Source organism: Perognathus longimembris, chromosome 28, assembly GCF_023159225.1.
Source record: "Perognathus longimembris pacificus isolate PPM17 chromosome 28, ASM2315922v1, whole genome shotgun sequence".
NCBI lineage: Eukaryota > Metazoa > Chordata > Mammalia > Rodentia > Heteromyidae > Perognathus > Perognathus longimembris.
Genome location: NC_063188.1, coordinates 42,434,719 through 42,448,119, shown reverse-complemented (window position 1 = coordinate 42,448,119; position 13,401 = coordinate 42,434,719). Strand labels below are relative to the sequence as shown.

General features: G+C 39.5%; 1 protein-coding gene and 1 long non-coding RNA gene across 2 annotated transcripts in view; both read left to right on the top strand.

The window, feature by feature from the left end:
* The window catches only part of LOC125344279, an 18,015-nt gene extending 5,281 nt beyond the window's left edge, over nt 1-12,734 (top strand). The window contains exons 2-3 of the long non-coding RNA XR_007209453.1: nt 10,751-12,156; nt 12,538-12,734. This is a non-coding gene — a long non-coding RNA (uncharacterized LOC125344279). The remainder of the gene's footprint in view (nt 1-10,750; nt 12,157-12,537) is intronic.
* The window catches only part of Diaph2 (diaphanous related formin 2), an 826,225-nt gene that overhangs the window by 718,526 nt on the left and 94,298 nt on the right, over nt 1-13,401 (top strand). The window lies entirely within an intron of this gene.

Genomic DNA, 13,401 nt, shown 5'->3' with positions numbered 1-13,401 from the left:
TTTTGTGTTGTTTTTCGTTCTTTCTCCATAGATTCTAGGAAATCTTCAGTCCCCGAGATTCGATCCTCTGCTTTATCTAGTCTGGACTATAGGCTAGCTACTTGATTTGGAATCTCTCTTCCTCCTGCCTGTTCTTTCTTGATGGTTTCCATGTCTTTGCTATAATTTTCCTAGGTCCTGTATGGACTTTGTTACTTCATTAATTTGGTTCTGAGTGCTGTCTCTCAAATCTTTTAGCTGGGTTGCTATCTTTTGATTGGACCTTTGAAGTTTGTTTAGCTTTCTATTTGTGGACGCCATGAAATCCCCTATTACTTTATGGACAGATTGATGTATTGAATCAAACTTTTCATTTAACACTTTTATCAGTAGAGTTTGTAGAGCATTTTGAGTGTTCTCTTCTTGGTCTTTGATTGACTGCTCTGCTTCTTGCTTGTTTTGCGTGGGAGATGTGATTCCCTGGCTTGTCATCTTTCTTGTGCTTCTTCTGCCCATTTAGATTGGAAATGGCAATCTACAAGCACCTGTGAGCACTGTTTAAGAGAAAAAGCAAACCTTACCAACACTGTTGTATAAATCTTAGAAGTTCATAATTATATACAGATACCCTCCCTCTCTTTTTTGCATATAAAATCAGATTTGGTGTCTCCAAAGAATACAATTTTAATATAACAACCAAACCTGAGTCTTGTATGCAGTAGTTACTTATTTACTGTAATAACCCTGTGAGCAATTTTTGTTCTTATACTACATTCTTTTTGGAGTGGTGGGATTTTTCTATGAACCCCTTTGATTGACTTGGATTGAACAGGGATACCCTCTATTGGGTAACTAGGGGTCAATGGAGACTGGATATCCTGTAAGTAAATTTAGGAGGGTAAGTTAGGGGTAGTGAAGAGAGTAGAGTAAAATGAATGGGGGGGGGTGATGATTTTGGTTTAGTTTCAGTGAAGTGGGAAGGTGGAGAAGAGTAAAATCTGTACAAAGAACGAGGTTAAAATGATAGGCAATGGAGCATCTCCGGAAAAGAGTAAAGGTGTTAGTCAAAGGAAACTAATTTTAAAGAAAGAAAATGTGAAAAGAGAAACAAAGAAAAAATACAGGAAAACAAACACACAAAACACAAAAATAAATTACCAAAAAGAAAAATACAACAATAAAACAAACAAATAAAAATGGAAAACAAAAAACAAACAATTCAAAACTGAAAAGTATAAAAGTTTTAAAAATGGTGTCTTCCTTGTTTGGGTGGGCTCTCTCCAGTTTCTGGTTTCCTTGTAATGGTCTACAGTCTATTTTCCTTCTGCTTGGCTGGATTGGTTTGCTTTCAGTTTTCAGGAGGGTGGATCTGCTCTGACCCTCCTCCCCTGTTAGTTAATTCCTGGCTCTCTGTGGTTTGCACAGCTTGCAGGTAGATGGGGGATGCTGAACAGTCTCAGGAACCGGCGCTCCTCCTGTCTGCTGTGGGCCTGCTGCCTTTAATGCCTGGCTCTGAATAGGCTGTGGACTCTGTAGGGCTGGGCTGGTTTACCTGGCTGAGACTTGCTTGCCCTGGGAGAGGTTCCTCCCTCCTGGGTGGGGCGACCTTCTCCTGGGCAGAGCTTACTGTGGAATTCAGCTCCATTTCCATGTTGGAACTGGGAACCCTCTGTAATGGGGCTATTTATCCTTCTTGGGAACTGTTTGCTCTCTTGTCTGATTGTTCTGTGCCATCAGTAGCTGCTCACCACTTTTAGTTTGATTTTAGAAATTCAGGCTGCTGGAGAGTTGGCAGCAGCAGTGTAGGTTGTGCGGGGCCGGGCGGGGCGGGGTAACTCTGGGTAAGTTTGCCTGAGTCTGTGAGCCTCCACCCAGGAATGAGCCTCCCGACTTGGCAGAGCTGGCTCTCACAATTCAGTCACTCTTGCCCTTTTCAAAGATGGCCCCTTTGTCCTTGCTTTCCCCTGGTCTGCTTTAGTTCCAGTCTGGTCTGATTGGATCTATGCCAGTGTCAAAGATGGAGCTTTGCTCTGGCAGTGGGGGAAGGGCTAGCTTTCAGAAGCTGCTTTGTGGGCGTGAGTGAGAATGTCTTTCATGGGATACTCACACTTTCTCTGCGATTTCGGCCCATCCATGCTCAGCCTGTGATCACGTCTGTCTGCCGCCATCTGGAGGATTTCTTCCTGGGCACCGCTGTGTGCTTTAGGTGCGTGGAATGCTGGACGCTGTGCCGTCGCTGTCACCAGTGTGGTGGTGGGAACCCACCCGGAGCTCAAATCTGTGGTTTCAGGCCAGCAAAGTCGATTTTTCCTTCCTGGCCAGAGTCCCTATACTGTTATAATTTAACTTGGGCTGTCTTTCTAGGACTAAAAGTTTCTCTGGAGTGGTAAAACTGGGATATTCAGACAGAGCTTAGCTAAGGCTTCCCTGCTCCTCTGTCATCTTTCTGGAAGTTCAGCATCCATATTTTTATAATATTATCTTTAAGTACTTGTACTTGTACCAAGGAGTTCAGTGCATCTTGATTGATGTTATCCTTTTCCTCATTGTCTCTTATCCCTCCCATCCCCTCTCCTCAATTTTCTTACTATCATAGGATATGCATTATATATTTTTACAATATTGTTTCTCCTTCTTTATTTGTCTACTCCCCTTAACCTCCCCCCTACACTTACTTTTCAAGAGCCAGTTTTCTTTCACTTTGTTGACTGATGAAGTTTTTAGCAGTGACTTAAATTCTTACATATATTTTTTAGTTTAAACTTGAAGGATTCCCTTCATATCTTGTAATAATGAGTTCCTTCAGTTTCTATTTGTCTCAGAAAGTCTGTCTCTGCCTTTGAAAGACAGCTTTGTCAAGTAAAAATTCTTAATTTTGTTTTCAAAATTTCAGCACTTTTGTACCATTTCTGGTCTCCAAGATGTCTAATATGAAATACAGTGATGATCTTGTGAGGAGTCCTTTATACATGATAAGTCAATTTTCTTTTTTTTTTCTCAAATTTTTATTATCAAACTGATGTACAGAGAGGTTACAGTATCATACGTTGGGCATTGGATACATTTCTTGTACTGTTTGTTGCCTTGTCCCTCATGCCCCCCTCCCTCCCCCCTTTCCCTCCCCCCCCAGGTGTTCAGTTCACTTACACCACACAGTTTTGCAAGTATTGTTTTGTAGTCATTTCTCTTTTTTTACCCTGTGCCTCTCAAATTTGGTATTCCCTGTGAATTTCCTACTTCCAATACCAGTAAACACGGTTTCCAATATACTCAGATAAGATTACAGAGATAGTGTAGGTACAACCATAGGAAGGTGATAGAAGAACATCATCAATAATAGAAACTACACATACACATAGGACGTTGAAAGTAGTTACACCTGTGATATATCAATTGTTTCCATAACATGGAGTTTATTTCACTTAGCATCATCTTATGTGTTCCTAAGGGTATAGCTATTGGGCCTTGTGATGCTCTGCTATGGCTTGCCTAAACCTGTACTAATTATTCCCAATGAGGGAGGCCATAGAGGCCATGTTTCTTTGGGTCTGGCTCACTTCACTTAGTATAACTTTTTCCAAGTCCTTCCATTTCCTTACAAATGGAACGATGTCATTCTTTCTGATAGAGGCATAAAATTCCATTGTGTATATGTACCACATTTTCCTGATCCATTCATCTATGGAGGGGCATCTGGGTTGGTTCCAGATTCTCGCTATGACAAATTGTGCTGCGATGAACATTGTTGTGCTGGTGGCATTACTGTGATTTTGTTTGTGGGCTTTTGGATAGATACCCAACAGTGGGGCTGCTGGGTCATAGGGGAGTTCTATATTGAGCCTTCTGAGGAATCTCCATACTGCTTGCCAGAGTGGCTGAACCAGTTTACATTCCCACCAACAATGAAGTAGGGTTCCCTTTTGGCCACTTCCCCTCCAACAATTGTTATTATTAGTTTTCTTGATATATGACATTCTTGCTGGGGTGAGATGGAATCTCAATGTTGTTTTGATTTGCATTTCCTTTATGGCCAGTGATGTAGAGCATTTTTTCATATGTCTATTGGCCATTCTCATTTCCTCATCAGAGAAGTTTCTTTGTAAGTCTTTAGCCCACTTGATGAGGGGGCTATTGGTTCTTTGCGGTTTTGTTTTGGAAGAAGGTAATTTTTTTAGTTCTGCATATATTTTAGAGATGAGGCCTTTGTCTGTTGAATGTCCGGTAAAGATCTTCTCCCAGTCTGTGGGCTTTCTGTTTATCTTGAGAGCTATGTCCTTTGCCGTGCAGAAGCTCTGGAGTTTGATGCAGTCCCATTTGTCCAACCTTTCTTTGATTTGTAGCCTTTCAGGGTCTTTGTTAAGGAAGTTCTGTCCTGTGCCAAGGAGCCCAAGTGTTTCTCCTACTCCTTCCTTTAGTGTTTTCAGGGTGCCTGTTTTGATTTCAAGGTCTTTAATCATTTGGAATTGATTTTGGTGCAGGGTGATATATAAGGATCTAGTTTTAGTTTGTTGCATGTGTTGAGCCAGTTTTGCCAGCACCACTTGTTAAACATTTCTTCCATACTATTGTTTTAGCTCCTTTATCAAAGATTAAGTAGGCGTAGTTCTGTGGGTTTAATTCTGGGTCTTCAATTCTGTTCCGTTGGTCTTCAGGCCTGTTCCGGTGCCAGTACCAAGCTGTTTTTATTACTATAGCTTTATAATACAGCTTGAAGTTGGGTATTGTTATTCCTCCAGCACTGTTCTTTCTGCTTAGGAGTGTTTTTGCTATTCTAGGTCTTTTATTGTTCCATATGAATTTCTGGATTGCTTCCTCTATTTCATTAAAGAATGGTGTTGGGATATTAATGGGTATTGCATTGAATTTGTAGATAGCCTTTGGCAATATTGCCATTTTGATTATATTAATCCTCCCAATCCAGGAGTATGGGAGGTTTTTCCATTTTCTTAGTTCTGACTTAATTTCGTTTTTCAAGCTTTTAAAGTTCTCTTCAAAGAGGTCTTTCACTTCTTTGGTTAAGGTTATTCCTAGGTATTTTATGTTTTTGGGGGCTATTGCAAAAGGAGTTGCTTTCCTGATTTCAGCCTCGGTCTTCGGGTTGTTAGCATAGAGAAAGGCCGTTGATTTTTGAAGGTTTATTTTATATCCTGCAATTTTGCCAAAGTTTTGGATCAGCTCTAGTAGCTTGGGGGTAGAGTCTATGGGATTCTTTAGGTATAGGATCATGTCATCTGCGAAGAGAGAAAGTTTAACTTCATCTTTTCCTATTTGGATCCCCTTTATATTCTCTTCTTGCCTAATTGCTCTGGCTAGGAATTCTAGTACTATGTTGAAGAGCAGGGGAGAGACTGGACATCCCTGCCTTGTTCCTGATTTTAAAGGGAATGGCTTTAGTTTTTCACAATTTAGAGTTATGCTTGCTGTTGGTTTGTCATAAACTGCCTTGATTATATTCAGGAATGTTCCCTGGAATCCCAGTTTTTCCAGGTCTTTTAGCATAAATGGGTGCTGGATTTTATCGAACGCTTTTTCCGCATCCAGCGATAAAACCATGTGGTTCTTTACCTTGCTCCGGTTGATGTGGTGGATTACATTAATTGACTTGCGTTTATTAAACCAGCTTTGCATCCCTGGGATGAATCCAGTTTGATCGTGGTGTATGATTTTTTTGATGACCTGTTGAAGTCGATTGGCCAGAATTTTGTTGAGATTTTTTGCATGTATGTTCATCAGGGAGATTGGTCTGTAGTCCTCTTTCCGTGATGAGTCTCTGCCTGGTTTTGGGATGAGGGTTATACTGGCTTCATAAAATGAGTCTGGTAGTGAACGTTCTCTTTCAATTTCATTGAAGAGTTTGAGAAATATTGGAGTGAGTTCTGTTTTGAAGGCCTTGTAGAATTCTGCGGTGAATCCGTCTGGACCTGGGCTTTTCTTGGATGGGAGATCATTTATTGCTGTTACTATTTCAATACTGGATATGGGTCTGTTTAGAAGGTTTAAGTCTTCATAGTTGAGTTTGGGGGTATCAATTTTTTCTAGGAAATCATCCATTTCTTCCAATTTCTCGAATTTGTTGGCATAAAGGTTTGCAAAATAGTCCCTTATTATTTTCTGAATTTCGGTTATTTCTGTGGTGATGCTACCTGTTTCATCTCTTATCTTGTTTATTTGAGTGTGCTGCCTTCGTTCTTTGGTCAGGTTTGCCAGGGGTCTGTCAATCTTGTTGATTTTTTCAAAGAACCAACTCTTTGTTTTGTTGATTCTTTCGATGGTTTTTTTCGTCTCTATTTGATTTAATTTTGATTTGATTTTAATTATTTGCTTCCGTCTATTGACTTGGGGTTTGGCTTGCTCTTCTCTCTCCAGAAAATTAAGGTGCTTCCTTAAATTACTGAGTTGCTGTTTCTTCAGTTTGTTGATGTATGTACTCAGAGATATAAATTTTCCTCTGAGTACTGCCTTTGCTGTGTCCCAAAGGAGCTGGTACTTTGTGTCCTCAACTTGGTTGAAGTCCATAAACATTTGAATTTCTGTTTTAATTTCTTCAATGATCCACTGATGGTTCAGCAGTGTGTTCTTTAGTCTCCATGAATTGTGGGATTTTATGTGGTGGCTGAATGAGTTGAGCTCTAATTTTATTCCATTGTGGTCTGAAAGAATGCAGGGAATGATTTTGATACTTCTGAATATGTACAGATTTTCTTTGTGCCCTAAGATGTGATCTATTTTGGAGAATGTTCCGTGTGCTGCCAAAAAGAATGTGTATTCTGTCCTTGCTGGGTCGAATATTTTGTAGATGTCGATTAAGTCTAGTTGGTCTATGCAATTGTTTAGTTCTGTGGTTTCTTTGTTCAGATTTTGGCGTGTTGATCTGTCTAGAGGTGATAGTGGAGTGTTAAAGTCCCCCACTATCATTGTGTTTGGGTCTATGAATGTTTTTAGAGCCAGTAGTGTTTGTTTGATGAAGTTGGGTGCTCCTGCATTTGGCGTGTAGATATTTAGGATGGTTATTTCTTCCTGTTGGAGAGATCCTTTTACTAGTATGCAGTAACCTTCTTTGTCTCTTCTTACCTTTTTTAATTTGAAGTCAATTTTGTCTGATACTAGGATTGCAACTCCAGCCTGCTTATGGGGCCATTTGCTTGATAGATTTGTTTCCAGCCTTTCACTTTTAGAAGATGTTTACTTTTGCTGGATAGATGTGTCTCTTGGAGGCAGCAGAAAGATGGATCTTGATTTTTGATCCAAGTTATGAGCCTATGTCATTTGATTGGAGAATTAAGTCCATTAATGTTGACAGTTAGGATTGAGAGGTGATCGTTTGTTCCTTTCATTATCACTATCTTGTTTAAAGCTGTGTCTTCCCATTTCTTGATCTAGTGTTTACTAATTAGTGTTCATTTCTCTGTCTGTGTTGGGATCTTGATTATTTTCCCTGTATAGTACATCTTGAAGGTTTTTGTGTAAAGCTGGTTTGGTGGAGATATATTGTTTCAGTTTTTCCTTATTGTGGAAGACTTTTATTTGACCTTCGGCTATGAAGTAGAGTTTGGCGGGGTACAGAATTCTTGGTTGGTAGTTATTTTTATTTAGAGTTTGGTATACTTCATTCCAGGCTCTCCTTGCTTTCATGGTCTCTGCTGAGAAGTCTGGGGTAATTCTGATTGCTTTTACTTTATATGTGATTGTTTTCTTTGTCCTAACAGCTTTGAGTATTTTTTCCTTGCACTCTGCTGAAGCTGTTTTGATCACAATGTGTGGGTGGGAAGTCCTATTCTGGTCTGGTCGATTTGGGGTTCTAAATGCTTCTTGTATCTGTATAGGCCTTTCCTTCTGGATGTTTGGGAAGTTCTCAGCTAATATTCTGTTAAATAGGTTGCCTATCCCATTAACCTCTTTCTCGAAGTTTTCCTCAATACCTATTATCCTTAAATTGGGCTTCCTGATTGTGTCTTGAATCTCCTGTAGCGATCTGTTTTGTTGCTTGGACTGGATTTGTATTGATTTTTGATCTTTCTCCATAGAATCTAAGGAATCTTCAGCTCCTGAGATTCGATCCTCTGCTTCAGTTAGTCGGGACTGTAGGCTAGCTACTTGATTTCGAATCTCTTTTCCTTCTGACTGGTCTTTCCTGATGATTTCCATGTCATTTCTTAGGTCCTGTATGGACTTCTTTACTTCATTAACTTCATTACTTTGGTTTTGAGTGTTGTCTCTCAAATCTTTAAGTTGGGTAGCTATCTTTTCATTTGACTCTTGAAGCTCACTTATCTTTCTATTTGTGGATGCCATGAAATTCTCCATTAATTTTTGCTTTGCCTCCTCACGCTCTAACATAATTGACTGAAGAGATTCAAACTTTTCATTTATCATGTTTATCAGTAAACTTTGTAGAGCATTTTGGGGGTTTTCTTCTATGTTTTTGATTGACTGCTCTGCTTCCTGCTTGTTTTGAGTGGGGGATAAGACTTCATTATTTGCCATCTTTCTTGTGTTTCTTCTGCCCATTTGAATTGGGAATGCCAGTCTACCAGCTCCTGTGAGCACTGTTTAAGACCCATAGCAGCCCTTACCAAGCACTGTTGTGTAACTCTTACAATTTCACAATTATATACAGATAACTTGTATACCTGTCTATAAAGTTAGATTTGGTGTTCCTAAAGAATACAATTTCAATATAACATCCGATCCTGGGCCCTGTATTCAGTAGTTACTTATTTACTGTTACAACCCTATATGCAATTCTTGTTTTTATATTAAGTTCTTTTAGGACTGGCTTTCTCTATAAACCCCTTTGACTCACTCGTATTAAGCTGGGATACCCTCTATCCAATAACCAGGAGTCAATGGAACCTGGAGGTCCAGGCAGTAAGTCAGGAGGGTAAGTTGGAGGTAGTAAAGAGAATAAAGTGTATTGGGGTGGGGTGATTTTGGTTTAGTTTCAGTGACGTGGAAATGTGGAGAAGAGTAGAATCAGTAGAAAGAACATTGATAAAGTGACAGACACTGGAGAGTTAGCAGAAAAGGGTGTAGGTGTTATTTATAGGAAAGTAATTTTTAAAGGAAGAGGACGCAACGAGAGAAATGAAGTAAAAATACTGGAAGACAGATACACAAAACAGAGAAAAATTATTTAAAAAGGAAGCATAAGTAAATAAAAAGGAAAATGACAAAAGGAACAACCCACACAAATAAACAAACACAAAAAAACTTGATAAAACAAACCAGTAAAAATGGAAAACAAACAAAAAACAAACAAACCAAAAGAAAAAAAAAACAGCCAATGATGTTTCAGGTGTGAAAAAATTAAAAAGAAAATTTAAAAGAAAATTTTAAAAAAATGTTTGAAAAGAAAAAGAAACCAGTCTCTGGTTTCCCTGCAATGGACTGCAGTCTATTTTCCTGATTGGCTGGTTTGACTTGATTTCAGTTGGCAAGGGGTGGTTCTGTTCTGACCTTCTCCCCTGTTGGTGCAATCGTGGGTCTCTGAGGTTCGCACAGCTTGCAGGCAGGCCTTGGGTGTCCTTTGTCGATGGGGACGTGAGCAGTCTCAGGAACTGTGGCTCCTCTGTCTGCTGTGGGGCAGCTGCCTTTGATGCCTGGACTTGACTAGGCTGTGAACACAGCAGGGTGGGGCGCCTCTGGCCTGTTTTGCTCCGCTGAGAGTTGCTTGCCTGCGGGAGGCGGCCTCCTTGGCATAGGTAGCTATGGAATGCAGCTCCGTTTTGGGCTGGGAATTAGTTTCCTCTGTGATGGGACCGTTTAGCTGTCCCCGGAACTGTTTGTTCCTCCGTCTGTTGTTTCCGTGCCTCTGGTAGCTGCTTGCAGCTTTTGCTTTAAGTTTAGAAATTCCGGCGGGCAGGGCGGGCCATCTCTGGCTAATCCCCGGACTCGCCTCCCGCCAGGGCAGGGGGCGTTCTTCTGGGCGGGGCTGGTTCTCACTGATTCCGCCCCTCCTGCCCTTTTCAAAGATGGCTTTTTTGACCTCGCTTTCCCCAGGCCCGCTTCAGTTCCAGTCTGGTCTGACCTTATGCCAGTGGCAAAGATGGCGCTTTGCTCTGGCGGTGGGGACAGGGATGCCTTCCAGAAGCTGCACTGTGGGCACAAGCGAGAATAATTTTTTTGTGGGGTACTCACTCTTTCTCTGCGATGTCAGGTCCTCCGTGCTCGGCTGCCGTCTGGAGTATTTAACGCTTTAGCTGTGCGGAGTGCGGGGGGGCGGGAGGGCTGTGCCAGGCACTGTGCCGGAGCCGGCGCTGGCACGGCGGCGGGACACCGCCCAGAGCTCAAATCTGTGTTTTCAGACCAGCAAAGTCGATTTTTCCTTCCTGTTCAGAATCCCTGTACTGTTAGAACTTACTTTGGCTGTCTTTCTCGGAGAAACAGTTTCTATGAGGTGAGAAAACTATGATATCGGAGGGAGCTCTGCAAGGGCTGGGCAGCTCCTCCGCCATCTTCTGTTCATGTCATAAGTCAGTTTTCTTTTACTGCTTTAAAACTTGTGTGACTTTGGTCAATATGATTATAAAGTGTTTCTATATAGGCCATTTTATATTTCTCATATTTGAATTCCTTTTTTATTTTTTTATCTATTTATTTGTGGTGCTTGAACTCCTGGTCTGGGTACAGTCTCTGAGCTCTTCAGCTCAAGGCTAGCACTCTACCACTTTAAGCCACAATATCACTTCCAGTTTTCTGGTGGTTAATTGGAGATATGAGTCTCATAGACTTTCTGGAACCCTTTTTAAAATGTGATCCCCCCCCCTCTCAGATAATCCCTCAGTTATCTACTGAGTCACACTCAGCACCATAAAGTAATGTCTCCTTTGTTTCTAAGTGCCTCCTGGCATTTCTACTGTGTCCTTGCCGCCATTGTTCCATAGGAGGGGAAATTGAAACTGGCCCTTCATGTAGTACACCAAAAGACTGGTACGTTGGAGATAAATGACCTGGGGAATTCTGTTTCTGTTGACTCCTCACTTATATTCTGGGATAGGGTTAGTTCTGTCTTTTGTCTTCTACAATACTTCTTGTTTATTTACTTGGACAATATATCTCTGGCTGTAAGGGGTCATTTTATGACTGAAATGCTTCCTTTTGTCAATGAAGTACCTAAAATAGCACAGCAAAGGGTCAGAAAGGTCACAGTTGTGATACATAAATTAATAGTCTCTCAGTTCTGACTTTCTTTTTGTCATAGGAGAGATAATCATAATCATAATCACAACATGCTTTTCTTTTTGCTTCTACTATATTGATAGAGTGAAGTCCCACATTAATCATATTAATGATCGGCACAGCACTCAGGAATTGTCACCTTACTTTAGATTATAGATATGAATATGAGGTACTTATTTGATAAGGTCACAATTTAAGGTATTGCTATGTCAAATTGTTGCTACATCTTGCATAAAATGTGGTTGTGTAAAAATGCAAAGTAAAATACAGTATTCTGCAAACTCTGTACAAATTGTGTGTAGATTTCTTGCTAAATAATCTGAGTATTTGCTACTCAAATTTCATTGGTAATCATAGCTGAACATGGCAGATATGATTTTCAGGTGGATTTCTTAAGAACTTTTACTCTTTGAGACCCTCCCCCTAGCAACTCTAATATCTAATCTTTCCCTATATCCTTCAAAGTTCCTGTAGTTCCTGTTCAGGCTCAAGTGGACTCATTTGAAACTGAACAAGAATAAACTTGGCTCAGAAGGATAGCAAATTCCTTAGTTACATGTGTTATTACATTAGATATTTCATAAGAATTTCATAAATTTCTGAAACTAAACAAGACTCTTAGTTATATTCTAGGAGAATGAATTCAAGTCTCTGCCACTGTCCTTATTTCATATTTGGTGAACCAAACTGATTAGCCTAAACTTATACACCCTCAGAGAAAACTTAGTATTACTAATAAAGAGTACTTTTCTCTTAGGCATAGTGCTTTTCTATCCATTATTTCAGTTAAGTTCCCCTTGTAAAACCTGAAGAACAACTGTATTACACATATTTGTAGAGTAGAGTAACTATTTACAAGTAAATTGGTTTCATAGGACATATTTTTGGCAGAGCAGTGATGAAGTAAAGAACAGTTTTCTAGCTGACTCAATTGACTTCTTTTATTCCTTTGGTGATGTATGTAAGTCTTAGTCCTTTAGCCATAAATTGCTAGGGCTAGTATCACAAGTGGTTTTTTTTTCTTATTTTTTTTGTATTTTAAATACTTTTATTTTTAAGTTTATTAGTTGATTTTAGGAGACACTAAATGACTACATCTGAAAGTTCTGTTATTTGTTCACCTAAGCTTATTGAAACTAATGTGCTCAGAGGTGCAGGGACAAAGATGTGTCATTACAAGGCCAGTTATCAAAAGACTCCCCACCACTGGATATATTTAGGGATATTTGACTGGATTAGATACCAGATTACATCAGAGGTTTACTTGTATTTTTGAAGTTCAGATTTTGGCTTCATTCTTTCAGTCCATTTAGCCAGACACCATTCCCTATGGATTCTCTCAGGCCTGTGTTGCTAGTCTCAAGTGGCATTCAGCTACAGCACATGCGTATCACAAGTGTTTTAAAATCCTCCTCTTCTACTCTTATACATAGCCCAGAGCACTTTACAATAGTAACTTTTTTTGTCTTCTTGAAATTACTTTTTAAATTTTTACTTAAACCTTCTATTTTCAACCCCTCCTAAGGAAAATGGCTAATGTGAGGAAACGCTGTATTTTCTTACCTCAAAGTAATTTAGAACATTGTTAATTTGGATTTTCCTTCCGTAGAGCTAGTAGCATTGATAGGACAAAGAACAGAGATGTATACCAGTTTTGAAGTCATGGATTTTCTAAAGAAATTGATAGCCATGGCTGTAGAACAGATTAATGAACGGTGGAAGGAATAACCATTAAATCACCTCAAGCAACCTCTTTTGTAGAACATCATGGACATTCCAAGTTTTAGTTTAAGGGGCATGTAGAAGTTACAAAAACTGGTGAAACTGTTACAAGATATATCAGGTATAGTATTATCATTAAATTGGACCTAAAACCTTGACCCAAAATTAGTTATGTTATTGCTAAAGGATATGTGTGTTAAACAGGAATTTGTCATTTCTATGAAACAAATTCTACACTAAAAACTTTCATTCATTCACAAATATATTATCCTGTGAAGGACGATTGGGAGGTGAGGATAGAAAGGAAAATAAGGATATTGCCTACATTTTAATAAATTTGAGCTTTTAAAATAGAGCTATTTTGGTTCCACTTGTCACTTCATAAAAATTTTTAAAATTAGATATTTTCTTCCTTTTCTCATTTTAAATATAGCTTCTCAAATACATCAGTTTTGTATTAAAATGAATGAATTCTTGGAGCTTCTTTCTTCACAGCATGAGGGAATAACAGCTAGAATAAAA